General features: G+C 39.2%; 1 long non-coding RNA gene across 1 annotated transcript; it reads left to right on the top strand.

Annotated features, from left to right (window-relative positions):
- Positions 1–220: 220 nt before the first annotated feature.
- LOC117503272 lies at positions 221–5,565 on the top strand. The gene is made up of 3 exons (XR_004558534.1): positions 221–304; positions 600–702; positions 4,261–5,565. It is a non-coding gene; the product is annotated as an uncharacterized LOC117503272 (long non-coding RNA).
- Positions 5,566–5,762: the final 197 nt, after the last annotated feature.

Genomic DNA, 5,762 nt, shown 5'->3' with positions numbered 1-5,762 from the left:
CTGAAGCCCGCACTCAGACAGGGCGCCCTCTGGTGGTGGGCCAGCAGTACCTCCTCTTCTGGCGGCCCACACAACAATAGCCCAATTTCCACCAGTATAATGAAAGTATAATTGTGCAGCCTTTCTTATGGCTGTCATGCATGTTTTTGACCAAAGGTGGCAGTATTGTTAAAGTTATTCTGTTTGAGTTTTGAAGTTTGCCACCATTGGGCTTCCGTAGTTGGTTAGACTTGAGCGCTGAAGCAGCAGACTAAAGTAACACAGCAGCTTTACCTTGTTTCCACAGTTTTGGAAATATATGTCTGTGAGTATGACTACATGTGTTGTTTTATGCCAAATATGTTTAGTTAAAGGTCATTTTATAAAGATAAAATTATTTTGGTCGCAATTCTAATTTCTGTTAACCCGTCTATGGCATTTCCCACTATGTGTTAGCATCAAGCTAAGAAGATGTGCTATTAATATTTAAGTGTTTGCAGCAATAATGCTAGCCACATTTAGGAGCATTTTAAGCAAGTGTTATATCTGTATACATGACTGAACACACCTGTGCAACTAAAAATATTTTATTTTAATACATTTCTTTTTGTGTATTTTAGTTTTACAGTACCTTCAGGTGTGAGGCAAGAATTAAACAGGCTGAACCTGGAAGACTTCGTCTCTCATTTGGAGAACTGTTTACCTGTCTGCCAAACTAAACACGTACGTTCAGGGAGGGCAGAACCATAATAAAAGCTGTTTTTACTAAAAGAACCAACGTGATTGACAGTGAAACATCCAATATTATTTTGGTATGATGAACTGAAGACAACTGAAAATGAGCTTTCATATATTTGGGAGTGTTGTTCTTTTTGATAATATATGCATGATTCCATTTTAATTGTTTGACTTTATAATCCACAGGTAACATGTTAACTTTTCTAAATTCTTCAGCACCAGTATGACCACGTGGAGGAAGGCTGAACATGAATCTAACAACCTTATTCTGAGCCAATTGTAATGTAGACTGAGATCTTCATGAGTCCAATATACCATGAACTACAAGCATAATCAAAATGACACCGAATCAAAGCTGAGATGAGTTACTTCTTGGTATCAGACTCCGAATTAAACAGTCAGCCACAAACAAACACATCAATATTTGTTCTGCCATAAATGTTAAACCTTCCAGCTTTAAAGTTTGAAAGCAGACCTAAAAATATTCGATTTAATATTTGATTTCGATTTAATTTAAATCTCAGCCAGTTGTCTTTATTTCCAAATACAGTTCCAGAAGACAAAAGACATGATTCCTTGAATATCTCTTAATTTTTTGACATAAAGTGGTTAAACCAGCATGACGCTAACTGCATTGGGGAGTACAATTTACCAGCAGGGGATGCTTGGTGCACGAGTGTGCCTTCTTGTTGTTACCTCTGCCAAAAGAAGTTCATGTTTTCACCCATTTGATTGATTGATTGTCTGTTTGATGGAAACAGCCTGGAAGCCACCATTTTTCATATATTATGACACTTTTACTGAAGATTCATGTCCTCATAGGCAAGAAGTGATTCAATTTTCAAGGTCATGGCTCAAAGAGCAAGGTCAGGAAAAGTCTTGGAAAATTGGAGAACTACCTATCTGGAACATTGAACAAATATTAAAAAATTCACAACTCTGTCAAAAAAGATCTAATTTCTTTCATATTTGAAACCCTTTATCATCTGACAAAGTTTGATCCAGATCTGATCCAGATTACAGATTTTGTGGCCATTTAAATTTAACATTGAAAACCCCATTTAATGTGCATTTTACATTATATCTTAATCAAATGTGCCCCAATCACTCTTGTATTTGAAAGTGAGGTGCAGACTGACACTCACTATCACTTGGTAAAGTGTGATCCACATCTGATATGTATTGTGGATTTTGTGGACATTTGAATTTAATATTGAAAAGACCATTTGGTGTATATTTTACATTATGTCTCAATCAGAAGTTCCATTTAATTTTCAGTTTATTTTCGTTTATATAGCATCAAATCACAACAGAGTTGCCTCAAGGTGCTTCACACAAGTAAGATATAACCTTACTAACCCCCAGAGCAACAATAGTAAGAAAAAACTCCCTCTGAGGAAGAAACCTCAAGCAGACCAGATTCAAAGGGGTGACCCTCTGCTTGGGCCAATGTTACAGACACAAATTACAGAACAATTCATAAAACAAATATATAGAAAATGCTGTTGGTGCACAGGACAGGAGGGTCTCCAGCACAAATGCCACATCCATCTCTGGATGGAGCTGCACCTTAAACAGAAGGGAAATGGACTGTATTTATATAGCGCTTTTCCATCTGCATCAGACGCTCAAAGTGCTTTACAATAATGCCTCACATTCACCCCAATGTCAGGGTGCTGCCATACAAGGTGCACACTGCACACTGGGAGCAATACAGGATTAAAGACCTTGCCCAAGGGCCCTTAGTGATTTTCCAGTCAGGCTGGGATTTGAACCGAGGATCTTCTGGTCTCAAGCCCAGCCTAAGCTTCAGTAAGTGTGTCTTAAGTCTGGACTTGAAATTCTCCACAGAATCTGACTGTTTTATTGATGCAGGGAGATCATTCCACAGAACAGGGGCACAATAAGAGAAAGATCTGTGACCCACAGACTTTTCATTCACCCTAGAGACACAAAGTAGTCCTGCACCCTGAGAAGGCAGAGCCTGGGCCGGTACATAAGGTTTAATTAGGTCAGCTAAGTAGGGAGGTGCCAGTCCGTGAACAATTTTATAGGTTAGTAGCAGAACCTTAAAATCTGATCTCACTGGGACAGGAAGCCAGTGAAAAGATGCCAAAATGGGTGTAATGTGGTTGTACTTTCTGCTTCGTGTCAGAAGTCTGGCAGCAGCATTTTGAACCAATTGGAGACCCCTAATGCTGGACTGCGGTAAACCAGAAAATAGAACATTGCAATAGTCCAATCTAGAAGAGATAAACGCGTGGATCAGGATCTCAGCATCAGCCATAGACAGGATGGGACGAATCTTCGCCTCAATCGCACTCATTTGTGACAGTGAAGTGCAAACTGACACTCTCAATAAACAGATCCACATCAAGTTTGATCCACATCTGAGCTGTATTGCAGATTTAGCAGATATTTGATTTTAACACTGAAATGCCCTTTTGATCTATATTTTGTATTATATTTTAGCTTATGAAAAGTCACTTCTAATAGGACTTTGACCTTGAAAATTTTTCCAACGTAAAAATGAGTGGAATTGCAAAGTGTTGACAGAGGTTTGCGCTCTATGAGCGCGGTGCTCTAGTTTGTTTGGTTGTTGTTGTTATTATTATTATTATTATCATTTATTCCTTTATTGAATTTATTGTAATTGTAGTAGGTGGATCTAAGTGGTGGCTAAGTGGTCATTGCACTTTGATTACAAGACAAAACAGAAGGTTCCCAGTTCAAGACCGCCTGTGCCTGTTCTCCATGTACGGTGGAGCTGCATCAGAAAGGACATCAGACATAAAGTTTGTGCCAAATCAACATGCAGACGCATATCAGATCTGCTGTGGTGGCCCTGAGAACCTGAAGGAACTTACTATTAGAATTGTTTTCTCTGCATGGTCACATACTACAATGTGATTTTTATCTGTTTTCCAAAACACCGGGGTGGCTGTTGATGTAGAAAGTACACCCAGTTATAACAGTTGACTATGACTAGTACCATATTAGTCAACTTTTCTTCTGGTCAGCCAGACAGACAGGTAATTCAGATTTTCTTGCACAGCGGTAAGTCAGGACCCATTTAAACACCCACAAACAGCCATCACTGCCCTCACTTCAGGCTTTTGAATGAATACCTTGAATGTACTAGAACCTCAAATGTTGTTTTTGTCGTTCACTGTCTTAGTGTCATATTTTCAACATTTACTTCTGCAGTTTTTTTTTTTTTCTAAATTACAGTCCATTTAGAATATTGCAGCTAGACCTTATCTATTTCATGCATAGAGTACCTGATTATGTGACTAATATGATTTTCATTCTTCGTCCCAGCACTAGCAGACAATGTGTGCTTTATGCTTGTTTGCTGTGATTGTAAGACCATATCATGACTGCCCCATTAGAGGACACATTGTGTTGTAAAATATCACAGCTGTCTCTGGAAGCTTTAAAGGTTTCCATACATGAATCCAAAAATCTTTGCCCATTCATATCTAAAGAACCATCAGTGCTAAAAGAGGGCAAGTTCTTAACAACTACGTTCTTGTCTTGCAGCTCCAGAAGGCGGCTTGGCTCTCAGGACAGCACTGATCTTAAGCTCCCTCAGCTTATTTCTGCAAAACGTCTGACTTTCCTGAATACAATGGATATATCCTTTTCCTTCAACTCCTGTCTTTTTGTTTGTAAGCCATAAAACAGAGCCGGTGTCACTACAGCCTTGTAAACTTTACTTTTCATTTTTTCTAGATATCTATCACAAGTCACTGTGTGGCTCTTCTCCACCATTCATTAGAACAGTTAACCCCAGATATTTAAACTAATCTTCATTCACCAGCTCTACTTCTTGTAATTAACCCACCCCATCTCATTCACACCAAGCAGTAAGCTTTGATGGTCTCAGATGAAGTCCACCTAGATGAAGAAAAAGTTGCACTTACTTGACTGGCCACTTGAGTCTGGCTCCAAAAGCGACCAGGTTCCCATTCAAGTCCATGTTAAAATGTCCAACTGTAGAGCAGAAATATGTCTACAGCCTGGTACAAAAGAGTGGTCTTGTCTCTATAGATTGTCCCTCCTCCATGACAGTTGCACAGGGGGTGAATTTTTTTCTAACTTTTTAGTTTAAGATGTTTTAACCCATAAAGTTCTGCCTAATTGGGGTGTGGTTGCTTTTAGTGGCAGTGGCTGAGCCCAGGATCTCTGCCTCTTGTAATGTCCATCACTCACTGTCCGCTCACCGCGGCTGCTCGCTGTTGTGGAGGCCTGTGTCTTATTGTTTGGTACAGTTTATTACAAACACCTGTCATAATATGGCTTGTTGTGTGGTGAAATGTCCTAATGGACCATCTAAGACTTAGCGACTTCATCCTTTAAGTCCATTTAATGCACAATTACTGAGAAAATAAGTGGCTCATAACGTTGTATGTCCACACCAAGGCAAACCATTATGAGAACCACCACACAGTCCCCAAAAGTATGACTTAAACACCTGAACCGAGGTTCGTCTGTTAGCTTACCTGGTTCGGATTTGAAGATAGGGATGTGTTTAGGCTTGGATGATGTCACACATAATTTTCCCGTGTGTCTACTTATATATATACTGCAGGTGCCATATGTGCATGGATGCCTCTTTGACTGTTTGGAAATATCCTACATATATGGTCTAGCAAGAACACACTTGCGTGTTCTTGCTCCTACTCACTTTCATTCTCCTTCTCTCCAGAGTTTACCTCCACCTCTCCAAGCTCACCTCAACCTGCTCTTTACTCTCAATCTACAACCCCTGGCAATAATTATGGAATCACCGGCCTTGGAGGATGTTCATTCAGTTGTTTAATTTTGTAGAAAAAAGCAGATCACAGACATGATACAAAACTAAAGTCATTTCAAATGGAAACTTTCTGGCTTTAAGAAACACTATAAGAAATCAAGAAAAAAAAATTGTGGCAGTCAGTAACGGTTACTTTTTTAGACCAAGCAGAGGGAAAAAAAAATATGGACTCACTCAATTCTGAGGAATAAATTATGGAATCACCGTGTAAATTTTCATCCCCAAA

The sequence above is a fragment of the Thalassophryne amazonica genome, chromosome 2 (genome assembly GCF_902500255.1).
Source record: "Thalassophryne amazonica chromosome 2, fThaAma1.1, whole genome shotgun sequence".
Lineage (NCBI taxonomy): Eukaryota > Metazoa > Chordata > Actinopteri > Batrachoidiformes > Batrachoididae > Thalassophryne > Thalassophryne amazonica.
The sequence above is the reverse complement of the archived record's forward strand: the minus strand, read 5'-3'. Positions and strand labels throughout refer to the sequence as shown.